Genomic DNA, 23,139 nt, shown 5'->3' with positions numbered 1-23,139 from the left:
ATAAGGCGGGGCTTTACCTAGCAGAGACTTGTAGATAACCTGTAGCCAATGGGTTTGGCGACAAGTACGAAGCGAGGGCCAACCAACGAGAGCGTACAGGTCGCAATGGTGGGTAGTGTATGGGGCTTTGGTGACAAAACACATTGTATATAGACTTGTTTATACTGTATTATTGACTGTATGTTTGTTTTACTCAATGTGTAACTCTGTGTCGTTGTATCTGTCGAACTGCTTTGCATTATCTTGGCCAGGTTGCAATTGTAAATGAGAACTTGTTCTCAACTTGCCTACCTGGTTAAATAAAGGTGAAATAAATAAACAAAAATTTTAAAAAATAGATGGCACTGTGATAGACTGCATCCAGTTTGTTGAGTAGAGTGTTAGAGGCTATTTTATAGATGACATCACCGAAGTCATGGATCGGTAGGATGATCAGTTTTACGAGGGTATGTTTGGCAGCATGAGTGAAGGATGCTTTTTTGCGATATAGGAAGCCAATTCTATATTTCATTTTGGACTGGAGATGCATAATGTGAGTCTGGAAGGAGAGTTTACAGTCTAACCAGACACCCAGGTATTTGTAGTTGTCCACGTATTCTAAATCAGAGCCGTCCAGAGTAGTGATGCTGCATGGGCGAGCAGGTGCATCATCTACTGACGGGATGAGGTCAATGTCATTCCAGGATACCCCAGCCAGGTCGATTATAAAGTGCTGCTCGCAGAAGTGTTTCAGGGAGCGTTTGACAGTGATGAGGGTTGGTCGTTTGGTCGCAGACCCATTACGGATGCAGGCAGTGATCGCTGAGATCGTGATTGAAAACAGCAGAGGTGTATTTGGAGGGCGAGTTAGTTAGGATGACATCTATGAGGGTGCCCGTGTTTACTGATTTGGGGTTGTACCTGGTAGGTCCATTGATAATTTGTGTGAGATTGAGGGCATCAAGCTTAGATTGTAGGATGGCCGGGGTGTTAAGCATGTCCCAGTTTAGGTCATCTAGTAGCACGAGCTCAGAAGATAGATGGGGGGCAATCAATTCACACATAGTATCGAGGGCACAGCTGGGGGCAGAGGGAGGTCTATAGCAAGCGGCAACAGTGAGAGACTTGTTTCTAGAAAGGTGAATTTTTAGATGTAGAAGCTCAAATTGTTTGGTTACAGACTTAGATAGCCTGCAGAGTTCTGTATTACTATATTTGCAGTAGATTGCAACACCGCCCCCTTTGGCAGTTCTATCTTGGTGGAAAATGTTATAGTTAGTGATGGAGATTTCAGGGTATTTGGTGGTTTTCCTAAGCCAGGATTCAGACACGGCTAAGACATCTGGGTTGGCAGAGTGTACTAAAGCAGTGAGCAAAACAAACTTAGGGAGTAGGCTTCTAATGTTAACATGCATGAAACCAAGGCTTTTACATTTACAGAAGTCAACCAATGAGAGCACCTGGGGGGTGGGATCTTGGTCGCCTCCCTGACAAAGGCCCTACTACCCAAATTGCTCAGTTTGTCCAGGCGGCCAGTGCGAGGAAGAGTCTCGCTGGTTCTAAACTTTTTCCATTTAAGAATGATATAGGCCACTGTTATAGGCCACTGATATAGGCCACTTTGGGACCTTCAATGCTGCAGAAATGTTTTGGTACCCTTCCCAAGAGCTGTGCCTCAACAAAATCCTGTCTCGGAGCTCTATGGACAATTCCGTCAACCTCATGGATTGGTTTTTGCTCTGACATGCACTGTCAACTGTGGGACCTTATATAGACAGGTGTGTGCCTTCCCAAATCATGTCCAATCAATTGAATTTACCACAGGTGGACTCCAATCAACTTGAAGAAACATCTCAAGGATGATCAATGGAAACAGGATGCACCTCAATTTTGAGTCTCTGTGCAAAGTGTCCAAAAACGTATGTAAATAAGTTTTTATTTTTAATACATTTGCAACAATTTCTAAAACCCTGTTTTTGCTTTGTCATTATGGGATATTGTGTGTAAATTGATGAGGAAAAATATTAATTTAATCCATTTCAAAACAAGGCTGTAACATAACAACATTTGGAGAAAGGGAAGGGGTCTGAATACTTTCCAGAATGCACTGTATTGTATCTTCTTCAAATGTCGAAATTTGGTCTCATTGACAACCAAACACAATTCAATATCACTTTTGAAATACAATAAATTGCCTATTAACTTGTCGGCAACCTAAGAAGTTATATGTAGGATTCAAGTCTCCAACTCAACCAAAAAGAAAAGCCTTCTAATATGAATCTCTCACTCAGTGGCCACTTTACCTGACATATTCCTTAAGCCAATACACATTAGTGTACTATGGGATCAAAGCCTATGGTTCAACTTCATTTATGTAACTACTTTTCATATCACAGCAACTTGGCTCACAATGGATGGCCGTCACTATAAATACATCCTAATGCCACAGTATAGTGTATTGGTTCCTGGTTCCTATCTCTGTCTGCACGTACCTAACTGGCTCTTGGTGTGTGACCTCAGTCTGGGTCACATTAAGGTTGTATTTTTCTCTTGATCTGAGACCTCCACTCACACACCTATCCACTCTCATATGAATACAACATGGAAATCAGGTCTTTGAAAAATATGCCGCCAGCAAGGTGATTTTCTAGAGCACATTGAGAGCCTTAGCATCGGTACGTGAAGTCTGCTATGTTTTTCCCCTCTATTTTCATGGTGCTTTTGAATTGTTAATTGGTCATAAACAATGTCCACATGTGGCCCGGGTCTCTTTTTGGCTCTGGCAGGAGTACAGAGAACAGAGTCAGAGATCCCTCAGGGGGAACACCTACAAACTATACAACAAATCTCTCTCCAGGTATAGAAACAAAACATCAGGAAGTATAAACTCATATGCCCTCAATGGGCCATTAATATTTCACCAAGATGCTGAGGTAAAAATGCTGCTCTGCTACTGATGTCTGAAAGCTATGCCAGAAAATTGGTTTTCTGAAAATCTGACCTGCTGACATTCCTCTCCATGTATGTGGATTGATGATAGAGGCTAAGGAACAGAAATGTATGCACTTGAGCTAATTATCTAGCTTATTTAGTTTGCGATCCATTTTATATTTCTGAACCATCAATGAGTTTTTACTGACTGAATAATCATTGCTTGAGTGAGAAAAAGTGATGAGCATTGATTGCTGCTTAAAAGTAGCCAATAGCATTCATACATGAAAGACACAGAAGGGAAATACGGTATTCGTCTACAGTAGCAAAGTCTGAAAAGACATAAACAAAAATCAACAAACTAATTTGAAGACAGAGTTTTTCTACAATATCCAGCAAATAGTAAAAGTGGGTCAGGGACTTGATGTGTTGTTATTGTGTGTGTTAGCAAAGAGTATAAATTCATACTCTCCTCTCAGACTAATAGATTAATACATTCATACCAATTCTCAGCTACATTCACAATCAATGCTTATTACTTTTCCTCCTCGCTCCAGCATTCAAAACTCAGACAGAAATGTAGACTGAATCCCAAACAATCAGCTAGACAATAAACTCAAGGACACACATTTCTGTCGCCTGGCAATGATTGAAATGAACAATAGAGATGTAGCATAATTTCAATCCGAAGGATAATTGAGTTTCCATTTACTGTTCTAATTATGTTGGTACGGATGTCATATGATGATGCCTGCATCACACAATCACAGCAGAGCAAGGACAGGGTGCCCTCGGAGAGACCAGGTAGACTACCACTCCCACCCTCCCTTCCACCTCCACTCCTCCAGCTAACCACCATGTCAACTTGATTATTCACACAGCCTCCAAGTCATAACGGCATATAATCTAGAGGTACATTTTATTGAAATGACTATGAAAGACATTGTATTCTTTATAAAAGCACCGAAACACAGAATAATACATCCTCCACTCAAAGCTCCAGATGTTCACAGACCCACCATCCTACTGCAGGTGTGATGAAGAGAGAGCGTGACAGATGGAGAAAGGGATTTTTGTCAAAGTCTAAGATGGCTGTTTTTCCCATCCTTAACTTTAGATATAGAATCCTGTCAGTCACTGAACCGCCGTTGTTAGTGCTATTGTCTCCCATGTTCTACTACCCTGTTTGTTTCACACTCTCCTGAGCCGATAAGAGCAGCTGAGGTCCCATATGTTTTCCCTGCATGGCTCTGTACTCTGTGTTTTCTTGGGTTATCAGCAGCTGTGTTGTTATATAAACACCCAAATATCTACAGGACATAGCTAAATAAAGATCAAATAGAACCCAAATATTAGTACAGGACCCACCCGCATTTTACCACCTTGTCCGTTGCTTTTATTGTAGAAATTCTGAGCTGTTGTGTGTGTGTGTGTAATTCTATCAAGAGAGTAGCTGATAATAGGCTTGGTAGGGAAGTATGGATAGCACAGCCCTGGACTCTCACACCTCTGACTGCCAGGACCCAGAAGCAGTGTCTCCCCTGGCATTCACACCTTAACACACTACACACACCCACACATTACTTTTATTTGGTTGTATTTTTTTTTTTTATGTGTCCTTTAGTTGTCATATGCGGACACCTTCTTGGCGAACATCTCATTCCAATATGGACGTTAATATGGAGTTGGTCCCCCCTTTGCTGCTATAACAGCCCCCACTCTTCTGGGAAGGGTTTCCACTAGATGTTGGAACATTGCTGCGGGGACTTGCTTCCATTCAGCCACAAGAGCATTAGTGAGGTCGGGCACTGATGTTAGGCGATTAGGCCTGGCTTGCAGTCAGCGTTCCAATTCATCTCAAAGATGTTCGATGGGGTTGAGGTCAGGGCTCTGTGCAGGCCAGTCAAGATTTTCCACACCGATCTCGACAAACCATTGCTGTATGGACCTCGCTTTGTGCACAGGAGCGTTGTCATGCTGAAACAGGAAAGGACCTTCCCCAAAATGTTGCAACAAAATTGGAAACACAGAATCGTCTAGAATACCATTGTATGCTGTGGCATTAAGATTTCCCTTCACTGCAAATATGAACCATGAAAACAGCCCCAGACCATTATTCCTCCTCCACCAAACTTTACAGTTGGCACTATGTATTGGGTCAGGTAGCATTCTCGCCAAACACAGATTCGTCCATCGGACTGCCAGATGGTGAAGCGTGAATCATCCCTCCAGAGAACACGTTTCCACTGCTCCATAGTCCAATGGTGGCGAGCGTTACATCACCCCAGCTAACGTTTGGCATTGTGCATGGTGATCTTAGGCTTGTGTGCGTCTGCTCGGCCATGGAAACCCATTTCATGAAGCTCCCGACGAACAGTTAATTTGCTGACGTTGCATCCTGAGGCAGTTTGGAACTTGGTAGTAAGTGTTGCATCCGATGACAGACTAATTTTACGAGCTACGCGCTTCAGCACTCAGCGGTTCCGTTCTGTGAGCTTGTGCGGCCTACCACTTTGTTACTGAGCCGTTGTTTCTCCTAGACGTTTATACTTCACAATGACAGTACTTAATGTTGACTGGGGCAGCTCTAGCAGGGCAGACATATAACAACCACCAGGGTATAACAACCACTTCAATCAAACTACATTCCAACACGCGGTCGTGTAATCTACTCAACTGTATGCTGTGAACTGCTTGACGATGCCATAGGTTCCTTGTATCATGGCAAAGCAGCAGAATCGTTCTGATCCTCTTGAACACTGAGCACCGAGGCACACTCACAGAGCACCAGGTGATTTGGGTGACCTGAAAGGATGACCGCTGTCATTCCTGCCTCAGGTGCTCTGTTTATGTCACCCTGTCTGTCTGACTTATTCCTACTTTACAATCCAATTGTAAAACATGAGAGAAAAGCTCTGTATGGAACGCCAGGAGTAAACCCAGGTCTACAATACATCTCTGGGGCTTTCTCACGAGGAATCTACAGTAATGTCACCACACTGGTACCTACCTGTCTACTCAAAGCCAAGGCGTCTTGACTCCCACTGAACGCCAGGGAAGTGGATGTTCCTCAGCAGCCTTCTCATCGAGCCAAAGATCAGAGGCTATGTTAGATGTAAAGCTTCCATTGATATGGTGATGATGCCTCTCCACCCTACAGAGTCAACATGGAAACAGTAACTGCTCTCCAGAAGTGTTGCAGAAGAAAGGGGTCGGGGAATACCTATAGTCTTATTATAAACTGGGTGGTTCGAGGTCTGAATGTTGATTGGTTGAAAGCTGTGGTATTTCTTTTTACTGTTCTAATTATGTTGGTAACCAGTTTATAATAGCAATAAGGCACGTCTGGGGAGTTGTGGTATATGGCCAATATACCACACCCCCTCGGGCCTTATTGCTTAATTAGCCTTCTGTATTGTGTTGTATTGTAATGAAAGCTATTCAGAATTTGTACATGTTCAATGCAAGTACATTCTATAAAAGGGCATGAATTGAAATCATACATTTTCTAAATCTTTTGACCAATCAGATCAGCTCTGAAAAAGGTCTAAAGTGAAAGATCAGAATTGGGCTGCCTGTGTAAACGCAGCCATTGAGAAACGGTATAAAACATACCACCTTATGTACAGTTTATACTTTATTCTCCATCTATTCATTATCATTGGATCATATCCACTACCGTTATATCATGTCCACTACCGTTATATCATATCCACTACCGTTATATCATATCCACTACCGTTATATCATGTCCACTACCGTTATATCATATCCACTACCGTTATATCATATCCACTACCGTTATATCATATCCACTACCGTTATATCATGTCCACTACTGTTATATCATATCCACTACCGTTATATCATGTCCACTACCGTTATATCATGTCCACTACCGTTATATCATGTCCACTACCGTTATATCATGTCCACTACCGTTATATCATATCCACTACCGTTATATCATGTCCACTACCGTTATATCATGTCCACTACCGTTATATCATGTCCACTACCGTTATATCATGTCCACTACCGTTATATCATATCCACTACCGTTATATCATATCCACTACCGTTATATCATATCCACTACCGTTATATCATGTCCACTACCGTTATATCATATCCACTACCGTTATATCATGTCCACTACCGTTATATCATGTCCACTACCGTTATATCATGTCCACTACTGTTATATCATGTCCACTACCGTTATATCATATCCACTACCGTTATATCATGTCCACTACCGTTATATCATATCCACTACCGTTATATCATGTCCACTACCGTTATATCATGTCCACTACCGTTATATCATGTCCACTACCGTTATATCATGTCCACTACCGTTATATCATGTCCACTACCGTTATATCATGTCCACTACCGTTATATCATGTCCACTACCGTTATATCATATCCACTACCGTTATATCATATCCACTACCGTTATATCATGTCCACTACCGTTATATCATATCCACTACCGTTATATCATGTCCACTACCGTTATATCATGTCCACTACCGTTATATCATGTCCACTACCGTTATATCATATCCAGTACCGTTATATCATGTCCACTACCGTTATATCATATCCACTACCGTTATATCATATCCACTACCGTTATATCATGTGCACTACCGTTATATCATATCCACTACCGTTATATCATGTCCACTACCGTTATATCATGTCCACTACCGTTATATCATATCCACTACCGTTATATCATGTCCACTACCGTTATATCATGTCCACTACCATTATATCATGTCCACTACCGTTATATCATATCCACTACCGTTATATCATGTCCACTACCGTTATATCATGTCCACTACCGTTATATCATGTCCACTACCGTTATATCATGTCCACTACCGTTATATCATATCCACTACCGTTATATCATGTCCACTACCGTTATATCATATCCACTACCGTTATATCATATCCACTACCGTTATATCATGTCCACTACCGTTATATCATGTCCACTACCGTTATATCATGTCCACTACCGTTATATCATATCCACTACCGTTATATCATATCCACTACCGTTATATCATATCCACTACTGTTATATCATGTCCACTACCGTTATATCATGTCCACTACCGTTATATCATGTCCACTACCGTTATATCATATCCACTACCGTTATATCATATCCACTACCGTTATATCATGTCCACTACCGTTATATCATATCCACTACCGTTATATCAGGTCCACTACCATTATATCATGTCCACTACCGTTATATCATGTCCACTACCGTTATATCATATCCACTACCGTTATATCATGTCCACTACCGTTATATCATATCCACTACCGTTATATCATATCCACTACCGTTATATCATGTCCACTACCGTTATATCATATCCACTACCGTTATATCATGTCCACTACCGTTATATCATGTCCACTACCGTTATATCATATCCACTACCGTTATATCATGTCCACTACCGTTATATCATGTCCACTACCGTTATATCATGTCCACTACCGTTATATCATATCCACTACCGTTATATCATATCCACTACCGTTATATCATGTCCACTACCGTTATATCATGTCCACTCACAACCTTCAAGGTTGATTCGTTTCAGAAAGACCAATCATCCAAAAGGACCAGCTCTACTCAATTCTAATTTCTCTTATGAGTGGAGCGTATGAAACAACTAGACAAGAGTCCCTTCCAGTTAAACAATAGTTGACTTTGCTGTTGGATGTTCAATGCACATCGAGAAAACACAAATATCACATTTAAGTAAACGTCAACATCTATAAAAGAGAAAAGAGAACTAACATTGGACTCGACCAAAAGAGACGAGAGGAGAGGGAGGGGACATCAGTACAAAATTAGGCTAGCAATTTGAATATTATAGCCACTGTGTACTCTGCCAGCAGCGAGTAGTACATATAGGGCTATGTGACGCAGTCTTCTAATTCGTTCAGGGGAAAGTCAAAGAGTCAGGACCCCAAAATAAATTAGGGTAGTCCATTTTTCTTTTTTCACATTATTTTGCATGCTCCAGGAACAGAGAGCAGCTGTTAAGTTTGGTCAACATGTTTTGTTTACAAGCTTTGCATGCAGATTCTGGGCAAGAGTCTATGTGTATTGTCATCCACGTGTTGGTGGACTGACTCACTGTCGTCTGTTTTCTCTGAACCAACAAGGATGCCTAAATCAGAGAAGGTAACTACTTAGAGGCATTCAGTGCTATTGCTGGGGCCTGAGGGCAGCTGTCAAGACATGTCTCCACACAGCTGCTACTGCTCACAAGGAGCTGAATCACATCATCGGGGAGCAGGAGTGACTATGAACCACTACTGACAGCAGGCAGAGATTCACACTTACAGCACACCTGATGACTGTAGACAGATGCGATCATATATAATGACACCCTTAAACAGTTCACATTTGATTTTTAAATAAGTTGAAGTTGAAAAAGCTTTGTATTTGTTTGATTAACAACAACACAGGACCCCCCACCACCCCCCAAAAATAAAATCCTTTCAAAGTGGCCTGGACTAAATTATTTAAATGTTTCATTAATTTGTTTGTTTTCTGTGTCGTTTATTTCAGCTGTGATAATTTGCAGGTGCATAAAGGGTACAAATTCCTTTGGGTGGTGGACCATTCTTGATACACATGGGAAACTGTTGAGTGTGAAAAACTCAGCAACATTACAGTTCTTGACATAAACCGGTGCGCCTGTCATCTACTACCATACCCCGGTCAAAGGCACTTTAATCTATGGTCTTGCCCATTCACTCTGCCACACATACACAATCCATGTTTCTATTGCCTCAAGGTTTAAAAATCCTTCCTTAACCTGACTCCTCCCCTTAATCTACACAGATGAAAGTGAATTTAACAAGTGACATCAATAAGGGATCATAGCTTTCACCTGGTCAGTGTGCCATGTTTTGTATACTCAAGTGTATTTGACCACATCTATATGACCCTAAAATGATGTGCACTGGATCTACATAGGAATGGTGTTTAGAGAATCATCTATGAACTGTATCTCTGACAAGTGGTCTCTCCTCCGATTGTCAGATGGGTCTGTTTGGTTTATATGTCTTCTGTCAACTCACTCCTATTTCTGACAAATCCAGCTTTTGGGGAGTCTGTATGTCTGTCTGGACTGGACCCTCAGGAGGAGAAGGATCCCTCCACAGCTGGTCCATTCTGACCTACATGTATTCTGAGATCAGAGGCAGTGGCCAATATTTTGGCAACAGGACCCCAGGAGTCAGTGAATCAGGAGACAGGGAGACCCTCCAGGGAATGTGTTAGTGTGTGAGCACACTAGGAATAACATTTACCCACAATGCTACAGTACAGTGCTTCTGAGTTAAACCAGGCTGATATCTAATCACGAGCACTGGGTTGTTGCCGATGGCCACAGCCTATATACTGCAGATGCATTTCAGTTAAGGGGAAGACTATTCCAATTCCACCATATCAATCCTCTAATCAAAACCCAGCAGTCAGAATGGACATTCTGTCAAGTGTCTGTTGTGCAGAGGTGAGGATGGAGTCAGACGCAGGACACAGAACTGAGTAAAACAATGTACTTTACTCTGAAAAATAATCAGCCAATAAATCCACGCAGGGATAACAAACCCTAACACAAAACCAGAAACAATCACGCACAAAACATAATGAGAACCAGATGGTTAAATAGGGAAATAATAATGTAATAGGAACCAGGTGTGTACAATCAAGACATAACAAATGGAAAAAGAAAAGTGGCTCGGTGGCAGCTAGAACGCCGGCGACGACGACCGCCGCCAGAACAAGGAGAGGAACCAACTTCGGCGGAAGTCATTCAGTCAACATGGATATCAGAGGAAGTAAGATTGCTTTTGTGCTTTGTGTCTGCTTGAATTCTCATGACGCCTTAGTAAGGACTCAACATAAACAGTACCTTCTTTACCCTAGGAATCTATTGAACCCACTCATGATAGTGGTGAGGTTAATCTGACACAGAAAAATATGTACAATGGACAAACTGGCAGAAACATTTGCTCAGGGGGTAGTGATGAGTAACCTCTACTGAATGTCACAACCTGGCTCTTAGATGGTGACACGCAAGGGAGTCCACACGTTTGCAGTAAAGGAGTAACACAAATATTTATTAAATAACTAAAACTTCAAAGGAAAACTGACCTGTGAAGTGTGAAAGTAGGCATGTGAGGGGTGTAATGGAGATGCATGGATGAAGGTTAAATGTTGAAGGGTGCACCTAATCAAAAAACATATCATCAACCAGATCACAAAACAAAATGGTGCTTGTGGAGAGAGAGAGAGCCAGTAGTGGGCACCAGGAACGTTTCTCTTAGTTGATCCCAAACCCAGGTGCAACTTGTCACCTGAACGACCCAAGCAGCTCCATCTGTCCCCAATCTACAAACAAAAGCACAAACACAGAGGAGGCAGGGAGAGAGTAACATGAAGGAGAGCTATAATTCTGTACACGGCTTAAGGGCCATGAAGTGGACAATCTCTGAAGAAGTCAACTGGGAAAGATGAAGTACAAGCGAAGCTCTGAGAATGACAGGAGAGTACAGACCGGTTCCGATAAACCCTCAATATAAACCAAGGTTTTGATGATCATTTACAACATTTCCCCTGCCTCCCAATAACATGCTCATTGTGTGGAATACCTAAATAAGATAGACAATCAAGACAATTTAAATTGACTTTTATTCTTGCCTGAGGCGTGTGCTCGAAGGTTCATGTTTCTCAAATAGGTCAACTATATAGTTTAATGTACATGCGTTAACATCCATTAAGTACCCCCTTGACATTACACTCGTAACAGGAGGCAGTTCAATGTATGTAACAGGTCAGAAATAAGACATAAGACAGAACTATTAGTGCATCCGGTTGGACTTGGTCCTCTTTGTCAGCTTGTTATGGTACACTTCTCCTCAGTTATACTGCTGAGAGTTAAGTTTTACCATCTTACAGTGGGATCATGTGTAATTAAAGCCTGCTGACATTTGGCAAGTAATTGTGCCATTGCCCTTTCTTTAAATGTCAACGCTGTTATATTTCCTCAGTGTTTAACTGACTACTGCAGCAAGGCTAAATGGTAATTGTCAGGTAATTGTCATTCTACTCATTGCTAGGTGATCAGCACTAATTTCAGACGAGGTCTCCATTATGTGGGTAGCAGTTGAGCGATTTACAAGAGATGTGAAGTTAAGCACTTTGAATGGAAGTTATTTGTGAACAAATGTTCAATTTCTATGGTCACATAGTTCTATAAATAGTGGCACACAGTATTTCTGAAAAGCACACATTTACAAAATTTAAATAGTCTTTTTTTTTTATGGACATACATTACACATAACGTGACTGCTAGTGTCAAAATACTGTTAGCACTTTGGTGTCATTTAGCACTTAACCATTCTTACGGTTACATCGCCCAATAACCAATAGATCCAATAAGAACCGTGAAATGGGGCAGGTTCCCAATACCGCTGTTACTGCTGTAATATTTGTGTGTACAGGTATCATTCTAGGCCGTCGTTACATGAATTGATCAGGCAAGCCACTCCATGTACTATAGACTTCAAGTAAAGGCAGGAAACTGTAGTGTAATCAGTCAAACCTGTAGAGCTGGCTGATACTGACACTCAGAGCCTTGATCATTGTTCCTAACTAGGCTGTTGTTAATCTCCCCTCGGCTCCTCTATGGTCAGCTCCAACCGCATCCGATATGCTTGCAAATCCTTGTTCTCTGTAAAACATAGGATAAGGTCAAAATGCTACAAAATACAAGCAATTTGACGAGATTAAGCCACATATGAAGCCAATCAGTAAAAAGAACACATGCACGTTCACACTTACTTTAAAAGCTGTTCTAGTTCCCTTTTGATTTTGGTGATAACTGGTGGACCATGATAGGTTAAAGACGTGTACAACTGGACCAATGAGGCTCCAGCATAGATCTTGTCCAGGGCATCTTGTCCACTGGCTACACCCCCAACTCCAATGATTGGCACCTTACCTTCAATGAGAGAGAGCAATACTGGGTGAATGAAGAGAACATTCTATACAACCCAGCCCACAATCAATCAATCCAAATCAAATGTATTTATACAGCCCTTCTAACATCAGCTGATATCTCAAAGTGCTGTACAGAAACCCAGCCTAAAACCCCAAACAGCAAGCAATGCAGGTGTAGAAGCACGGTGGCTAGGAAAAACTCCCTAGAAAGGCCAAAACCTAGGGAGAAACCTAGAGAGGAACCGGGCTATGAGGGGTGGCCAGTCCTCTTCTGGCTGTGCTGGGTGGAGATTATAACAGAACATGGCCAAGATGTTCAAATGTTCATAAATGACCAACATTGTCAAATAATAGTAATCAAGCCAGTATCAGCTGAAGCAAGAACCATTAACAGTGTTTTGATGATCCTTCATGGAGCCAAACTACCTTTTGTCAAGCTGTACATCTCTCTCACAGTGCATGTAGAGAGCTCCTTGATGGGTTGGCTGCTCAACCCTCCCACCTCTTTACTCTGGGGGTCCTGTAGAGTCTCAGGCCTGGATACTGTAGTGTTGGAGACCAACAGCCCATCCACACCAAGCTAAAACACAAACCATGATTACCCATTTGACATTACCCCATAACACCACATCAAAACAAATTTAAGTAACCCAATCATTGAGAATATTTCACGATCTGTTTAAAAGTGAGTTCTGTATTCCATTGGAGTTGGTGTAGCATCCTAATAAAATTAGATTGAATTGTTCCAGGCACACTTAAAATAATACTCAGGCTGTGTTTAGACAGGCAGCCCAATTCTAATTATTTTGATCAATCAAATTAACTCTGAAAAAGATCTGATGTGAAAAGATCAGATGTGATTGGTCAAAAGACCAAATAGTGGGAAAAAGATCAGAATTGGGCTTCCTGTCTAAACGCAGCCTGAGTGTATTTGTTTAAGGTGTGCTTGGAACAATAAGAATGCTACACTAACTCCAATGGAATACAGAACTCACTTTTAAAACAGATGGATCATGAAAAATAAGTTACGATTTGTTCATCTTCATTCTCAATGATTGGACTGTCTGACAAATTTACCGTAACGTATCTAATACTCATGAAATATTTGCTGTGCTTTCTATCTGTCTTTTTCCATTGGGAGTCTGTCCGCTTACATGAACACAGAAAAACTCCTCCATTACCCTTAACATAAAGAGTGGATAGGAGGCAACACTAATGCATTCAAATCAATTTGGTGATATAAGTCCTCTGCTGGCTAAGACCCATGGCAGCAAGATGGATCTGATGACAGCTACAGAACACAAGCCGACTATGTGAGAAGTGTGCTCAGGAAGTAAGCAGCCCTAAGTCATTGGGGGTTATATACTGTATGTTAAGGCTTGGTGAGTAGGCTACATAGACATGCCCACAGAACCACACTGACCCCTGTGTGGCTAGGCCTCAGACTGACCCCTGTGTGGCTAGGCCTCAGACTGACCCCTGTGTGGCTAGGCCTCAGACTGACCCCTGTGTGGCTAGGCCTCAGACTGACCCCTGTGTGGCTAGGCCTCAGACTGACCCCTGTGTGGCTAGGCCTCAGACTGACCCCTGTGTGGCTAGGCCTCAGACTGACCCCTGTGTGGCTAGGCCTCAGACTGACCCCTGTGTGGCTAGGCCTCAGACTGACCCCTGTGTGGCTAGGCCTCAGACTGACCTCTGTGACCACATCAGCAATGTCCTGCTTATCCTGGGCAGTGAGGTCAGGGGCAATCTTTACCAGTACAGGTGGCCTGCTCCTTCAGCACCTGGATGGGTTTTTCCTAAGGTTAATTGTGTTCAATCCAAACAGTGCTGTGCTTATGTGATGTGTATGTTGTCTAATGGGAAGTCAATTATCTTTTGACATAGAAACCCAAATGAAAGATCACCGTCTATATCAATAAAAGTCGAACTGAACAGAAACACCAGACTTCAATAAAGGAAAAGTTGCAACAGCTTACTCTCTGGAAAGCCAATGATACAGAAACTATAAACATAAAATAAATGACAAATAGTATAATATCCTGGTTAATTAAAGGATAAATAAATCATATCTAGGTCAGTCAAAAATTGCCAGCCCCTGACCTTGTACAGCAGTTGTCACAGTTCCCCTTTAGGTCCCTGAGGCCTGGGGTGTTGGGGCTGCTCACGTTCACCACCAGGTAATCAGCCAGAGGTCCCAGCGTCCGCACCCCCTCCAGGTAGTCTGCCGCTGCGTCCTGCGACAGCTTGTTCTTTCCCAGGTTGATGCCCAGGGGCAGGCCAGCTAAAAACACACAGACAACAGGATATATTCCAGTTATGAGTCCCTGGGAGAGGTTAAGGTCAGAACATAAATAGAATGCATGGGAGTGAACTAAGAGAAAACACAGTCCGCAAGCGTCAACTGGGTCACGAGCGTATACCGCATCAAATGACGCCTCGATAACGCCAACATTTATTGTATTTTGGTACACCAGAAGTACATTAACTTCAAATGGAACGCTGCATTTGCCTCGCAGCATTGAGTTGGAGGCAGATCTGTGTGGCGCATAAATTGGATTTATCGAAACTATGCATCAAACTGTATGTGTAGACAGCTTGACAGACATGGTAGCGGAAGGTGAATGTTGCACACATGTCCAGATGATCATTTTTCTCACGTCTACACGGGAGCAATGCTGGTGAAATGAGCTGATAAACTGTCAAAAAATAGACTGTGGGTGCATTGTTACCTCTGGAATTGTGAAATGGATAGCTAAAAATGTCTTTAGTGTTCATAAGTTTGACAGCGCGCCACCATTGTGTAAGCCTATATAGGCTGGTGCTTATGAAAATGGTGTAGCAATGCATGAACGCAACGTCATTCTACATTTAGAAACTGGATTTGTTAAATATCACATGGTCAATGTCATCTTGACAGTATCACAGTTGTTGCTTACAGCCGATTGGATTGAAATACAGCTCAATGTGCATGGTTAGCGAGTGCCTTGTTTTAAATTAATCAAATATGTTCCAAAGGGAATTTGAATTCGGAATTGTTATGATCTTCCCTACTTTGCTATGTAAAGTTGTATGGTTAAAAAGTAAATTGGGGGGCCTCCCGGGTGGTTAAGGGCGCTGTACTGCAGCGCCAGCTGTGCCACCAGAGACCCTGGGTTCACGCCCATGTTCTGTCGTTACTAGCCGTGACCGGGAGGTCCGTGGGGCGACGCACAATTGGCATAGCGTCGTCCGGGTTAGGGAGGGCTTGGCCGGTAGGGATATCCTTGTCTCATCACGCACCAGCGACTCCTGTGGTGGGCCAGGTGCCCGTTGTTTCCTCCGACACATTGGTGCGGCTGGCTTCCGGGTTGGATGCGCGCTGTGTTAAGAAGCAGTGCGGTTTGGTTGGGTTGTGTATCGGAGGACGCATGACTTTCAACCTTCGTACGGGAGTTGTAGCGATGAGACAAGATAGTAGCTACTAACAATTGGATACCACAAAATTGGGGAGAAAAAGGGGGTAAAAATATTTAAATAAAAAAAGTAAATTGGGTTGTAGGCTAAGGTTTATCTGACAAATAGACTACATATTGGAAAGCAACACAGCGGCCTACCTGTTTTGCTTTCGATCATGGGCAAATAGTCTTGGCTACTATGGCTGGAAAACCTGGAATGAGGTACCTCAGATTGAGAGAGTATACAACTGTTTAGAACCGCTTTCCATGACAATCACGGCTTAATAACTGGTTTACGTTACGTCATCTGTGTGAATTCTTGCTTGCTACTCTCACACAAACAAATTTACGCCGTTGACGTACTTCCCCCTTGTGATTTCGGCTTAATGTCCCAATCCAAATCAGTGGGGAACATTTTGTTACGAATGCTCCATTTTACTGAAAAATTGTGGAAAATGGCAAATTGAATTCAATCAAAAACTCTCCATCAAATCAATGTTGTAAAAATACAATGGTGAAAATGTTTTTGTCGATAATTTGACAAAATCATTTCAGTCCTTTGCTTTTTTTCTCTTTTCTTCCGGTTACTAGTCCAACGCTCTAACCACTAGGCTACCCTGCCGCCCCAATACAAGACAGTGTAGGCTACTACTGTTCTGACTTGGAGACTAATTTGTAAGTGTGTACTAGCTCCCCTGCCAGAGTGTGATTGGTATTAGGAACAGGAGCAGAGGATTATAGTGTTGTGTAGTTGGCTGTGTGCCTGAGACATTTAACAGCTCACTGTCAAACCCATCTATGAGTCTGACAGGGAGCACAGAAACAGGAGTTGTGTCTCTCGTACCTTTAGTCAGCTCTACCTGGGTGCCTTCTCTTGCCTTTAGTCTCTCCCGTGCTGCCGCAAGACCACAGCTGTTGAACCCATATCTGAAACATACCCACAACATAATCAAGAGGTTAAGTTGATGTAATACACAAAAATCCATACATTTGCCAAAAAAGCAATCAGCAATTTAGGATCCATTCCTTTATCATGCCATTATGATACAGCATGTGTTCATCCCCAATTGTCCAGAGTGCACATTCAATTGATTTGATTACTAAAATCCACAATACATTAAATCCAGATGGGGTTTTTGGCAAAATAATTGCAGTCAGTTGAGTAAAACTGTAATAAACACCACCATAAGGAAATGAGGCCTTTAATCATCTAATGCACTCATCTTGACTTAACTTCTGGGAAGCTGTATTGTTGTTCACTGAGGAGTGAAAGAAGCATTCCGGCATATTATTATATGAGGGGCTTGTTAGTCTGAGCATCTCACATCCCTGCATATCGGCCATGCTAAATTGAATTAATCATATTGATTCTAGCCTAATATACAAGCTCCAAAAGTACTGGGACAGTGATACATTTGTTGTTGTTTTGGCTCTGTTCTCGAGCACTTTGGATTTGAAATTATACAAAACTACAGCACTTCTTAAATATACAGGTGAAGTCAGAAGTTTACATACACTTAGGTTGGAGTCATTAAAACTAGTTTTCAACCACTCCACAAATGTCTTGTTAACAAACTATAGTTTTGCCAAGTCAGTTAGGACATCTACTTTGTGCATGACACAAGTAATCTTTTCAACAATTGGTTACAGACAGATTAATTCACTTATAATTCACGGTATCACAATTCCAGTGGGTCAGAAGTTTACATACACTAAGTTGACTGTGCCTTTAAACAGCTTGGAAAAATTCCAGAAAAGTATGTCATGGCTTTAGAAGCTTCTGATTGACATCATTTGAGTCAATTGGTGTTGTACCTGTGGATGTATTTCAAGGCCTACCTTCAAGCTCAATGGCTTTTTGCTTGACATCATGGGAAAATCAAAAGAAATCAGCCAAGACCTCAGAAAAAAAATTGTAGACCTCCACAAGTCTGGTTCATCCTTGGGAGCAATTTCCAAATGCCTGAAGGTATCATGTTCATCTGTACAAACAATAGTACGCAAGTATAAACACCATGGGACCACGCAGCAGTCAAACCGCTCAGGAAGGAGACGCGTTCTGTCTCCTAGAGATGAACATACTTTGGTGCGAAAAGTGCAACAGCAGCAAAGGACCTTGTGATGATGCTGGAGGAAACAGGTACAAAAGCATCTATATGCACAGTAAAACGAGTCCTATATCAACTTAACCTGAAAGGCCGCTCAGCAAGGAAGAAGCCACTGCTCCAAAACTTTTTGGAGAATTGTTCGGCCATAATGACCATCGTTATGTTTGGAGGAAAAAGGGAGAGGATTGCAAGCTGAAGAACACCATCTCAACCGTGAAACACGGGGGTGGCAGCATCATTTTGTGGGGGTGTTTTGCTGCAGGAAGGACTGGTGCACTTCACAAAATAGATGGCATCATGAGGTAGGGAAATTATGTGGATATATTGAAGCAACATCTCAAGACATCAGTCAAGAAGTTAAAGCTTGGTCGCAAATGGGTCTTCCAACTGGACAATGACCCCAAGCATACTTCCAAAGTTGTGGCAAAATGGCTTAAGGACTACAAAGTAAAGGTATTGGAGTGGCCATCACAAAGCCCTGACCTCAAGCCTATAGAAAATGTGTGGGCAGAACTGAAAAACCGTATGCGCGCAAAGATGCCTACAAACCTGACTCCGTTACACCAGCTCTGTCAGGATGAATGGGCCGAAATTCACCTAACTTATAGTGGGGAACTTGTGGAAGGCCACCCAAAACATTTGACCCAAGTTAAACAATTTAAAGGCAATGCTACCAAATACTATCACTGCATTGTCGGAACTAGAAGCACAAGCATTTCGCTACACTCGCATTAACATCTGCTAACCATGTGTATGTGACAAATAAAATTTGATTTGATTTGATACTAATTGAGTGTATGTAAACTTCTGACCCACTGGGAATGTGATGAAAGAAATAAAAGCTGAAATCACTCTATTATTCAGACATTTCCCATTCTTAAAATAAAGTGGTGGTCCTAACTGACCTAAAATTGAATTTTTACTAGGATTAAATGTTAGGAATTGTGAAAATGTATTTGGCTAAGGTGTTTTAAACTTCAACTGTCGTCCCCCCATTTTAAGGGACCAGAAGTATTGGAACAAATTCACTTACATGTGTATTAAAGTAGCAAAAAGTGAAGTATTTGGTCACAGATTCATAGCACGCAAATACGACATCAAGCTTGTTACTCTATACATTTTTGGGATGCATTTGGTGTTTTGTTTTGGTTGTGTTTCAGATTATTTTGTGCCCAATAGAACTGAATGGTAAATTGTTTGTGTGCATCTATAAATTGTTGCTTGTATGTGTATGTTTGCAACTGGTTTGGAATTATGCTTTTTTAAGAGAAGATAAAAATGAAATAAAGAAATAATGAAATAAAGAAATTCAGGTAAAATGTCAATTTTGAGTCACTTATTGTAAATAAGAATATGTTTCTAAACACTTCTACATTCATGTGGATGCTACCATGATTATGGATAATCCTGCATGAATAATGAATGAGAAAGTTAGACACACAAATATTATGTCCTCTCACCATTACAATAACAGGTGGGGGGGTGACTCCAAAATACACTATTTACCATTCATTTCTATTGGGAACAAAATAATCTGTGAAACACAACCAAAACAAACAGCAAATGCATCCAACAAATTGTAGTCACAAGCTTGATGTTGTCATTGGTTGCTATGAATATGGGACCAAATACTTAACTTCTAACTACTTTAATACACAAGTGAATTTTTCCTAAAATGTTTGTCCACCCTAAAATGTGGGAGACTATGTGAAAAATGTGCTTTAATTACTAAACGGTTCACCCAATTTAATATAAATTCCCTCAAATTAAAGCGGACATTGTATCATTCCTAAGTACATTTTAAAAAATTGCTGTCCCAATTCTTTGAGCTCACTGTATTAGCCCTACTGTTGTTGTGCTAGGGCAGTGTTAACATCAGTCAGTTTGTGTAGAATTTGCTTTTCAAAACACTAAAGAAAATCACAAATGTATCACCCCTAGCCCTGAAGAAATGGGATGGTTCTGGATATTATTTCCTTAATGTTTAGAACAATGTCAAGCAAGCATAGACAGCCATGACAAAACACACACCTTTATTGTGTATCAATTATTTACAAATACATGTATTTACATTTGGATCTAGGAAGCTTTTTCCTGAACTAAGGATTAACTTCTCTGACAACCAATATGTCCCTTCATATACGCAAAGTACCGTGTTCTAACAACTCATGAATATGTATGTTTGTGCCTTGGCATCTTATTTCACAGCACTTTTCAGAGAATGGAATGGAAGCGAACGCAAGGAGGTAGCGGTGTAACACCCTGATAACATTCATTTGGCTCCTTAATTTCAGTGTGAAGAAGCTGTGCTACAGCAAAGACAAAAATGGAACTCATATTGTAGTCTGTCACCAGGCTCAATGTAAAAAACAACTTGAAACGTGAAGGCGGCAGGCTTATTCCCTTTGAACGGAGTGGTGAATGACAAAATCATCTGTGATGTCTCTGTTCGCTGCCGTTTGACACAGAATTCACAAGCTAAAAACATCCATCTATAATGAATGACAGCCATGCCATGGTTCAGTAGCCATGTCTTATTAATTCAAAACCATACCGGTTGATGACCGCCTGGTCAGTGGTCAGTCTGAAAACACGTGGTTTGGGGTTCCCCTCCTGGGGTTTGGGGGTGATGGTCCCCACCTCCACGAAGCCAAAGCCTAGTCTATAAAGCCCGTCAACAGCCTCCCCATGCTTGTCAAATCCTGCTGCTATCCCTATGGGGTTCTTGAATTTACAGCCCATGACGTTCACTTCCTGGAAGAAGAAGTAACAACGCCAGGACAAACTGTTGCCTAAATTCCATAGAAGTACACGGTGACTAAAATTACAGTAACAACTTAGATTAAAAAGGTTAACAAAGAGATTTGACTAGCTAGGGTGAGTTATGGGACAGTGGGAGTGAAGGTTCTCAAACAAAGCATACATTCCATTCTAATCTAACACCAGCACAAAGGCAATTCAGTGTAAGCAAGGAGAGTCAAAACACCCAACAGGCTAAAGGGCACCTCCTCCCATACTGACCAGTGATACTGGGTCCTGGTAGCTGTTCAGAGGCACCAGACCCAGGTCGATTAACCTCACAGCCATGACATGGGCTGTCTCTGCTCCCACAATCCTCTGCAGCAAGGGCATAAGCTGGTTGGTGTAGAAGCGCTCATCTCCCACAGCAGTGAGGTAGGAGACAAACAGGACGCTGCGGACCCTATGATCTTCACTGCATCCTTCAGACGCTGCAAAGAAAAATAAAACAATGTGATGGGAATAAACTGAAATATGATCCACTGTTGTTGTAGCCCACCAGGTGAACTGAGGGGAGTTGCAATTATTGTTATTTTACTCGATGACAGAGAGCGAACCATAATACCCAGAGAGACTAGCGTTACCAGCACTGAACAACACATGTGTACAACCCAGTGGGTATAATTTAGCATGCCTGCCTGGTCATTCAGGATCCAGCAAACAGTTAACTAGTTTCTCTCTTCACAGAGGCTGGTTACATGAACTAGCTAGTCACATGGTAATAAGCCAAATTGAGCAAAGTTCGCTAGCTCACTTCATTCAACAACACTCTGATTGTAGTAGCTAACGTGAAGTGGCTACTGCCCAGTTTCGCTTACCATATAGTCGAAACATTGTTCATGACAAATACAAACTATTAAAACAACACTGCTTCATGAATGATGTTACCTTCAGTTGTCCCGCCATGAATGTATCACTTCGCAAATGTCTGGAAGCATTTCTTTCACATTGCCGAGAATCACTTCCTGAATGTAATCTCACGATACTTCAAAGGCAGCTCTGAAAACGTCAAATCAGAGTTCAGTGATGATTCTGTATGATAAACATTACAATTTGTTAGGATGAATATAACATATGAATATGACAAAGGACTCATTAGTAACTCTAGTAATTAACTGAGTAGATTTGCATAAATAAGATGTTCAAAATGAAGGGATAGCTCATAAGCCAATATTAATATGTCAATATTAGTCCTTGGCTACATCAAATTGACTTGTAAAGTGAAGTAGATTGAGAAAGGTTTTTCTTCAAAATTTCTACAATTGAGTGACGTAAAGGCACTTTTTCACTTTGCATGTTGTTTGAGTGTCTGTAGTGATTTTCCTAACGTAGTAAGAGTGTATTCACAGTTTTTCCGAAAGAAAGCTTTGTAATTTCCATAAAATGGGCAGAGTCTGCCTTTATTCTGAGACCAGTACTTGTTGCAGATTGTAGGCTATCATAGCTCTACCATCTATAATGGATTTGTTCATACGAGCCTCTTTGTTTTTGTGGATTTCTGTGGGGATTGTATCTACGGCCAGTACAGCATGCAGTGAAGAGGATGCAGATAATACCACTTCTATAGAATTCAAACATGTGTTCAAGAATATGGCCTATGAGTTTTCTCAAAAGCCAAAGAGCTGGTCTCAAGCCCAGGGTCCTGCAAGGGGCGGGGAGGGAAACTTCTGTGGGATCTGAATTGCAAGACCAAGAGCTTCCTTCAGGACTTCTCGAAAGAGAGACACACAAAAAACCTCACTTGGTGGGTGGCTAAGGGTGTTATAGGGCAGTACCAGGGGCCAGTGATCGGTGAGTAAAAATACTGGTAACCCACTAG

At 41.6% G+C, this 23,139-nt stretch overlaps 1 pseudogene; it reads right to left on the bottom strand.

The window, feature by feature from the left end:
- Positions 1 to 10,516: 10,516 nt before the first annotated feature.
- On the bottom strand, positions 10,517 to 22,226 carry LOC124034861 (annotated as a pseudogene).
- Between the last annotated feature and the right edge of the window lie 913 nt (positions 22,227 to 23,139).

Source organism: Oncorhynchus gorbuscha, linkage group LG05 (genome assembly GCF_021184085.1).
Source record: "Oncorhynchus gorbuscha isolate QuinsamMale2020 ecotype Even-year linkage group LG05, OgorEven_v1.0, whole genome shotgun sequence".
Taxonomy (NCBI): domain Eukaryota; kingdom Metazoa; phylum Chordata; class Actinopteri; order Salmoniformes; family Salmonidae; genus Oncorhynchus; species Oncorhynchus gorbuscha.
The sequence above is the reverse complement of the archived record's forward strand: the minus strand, read 5'-3'. Positions and strand labels throughout refer to the sequence as shown.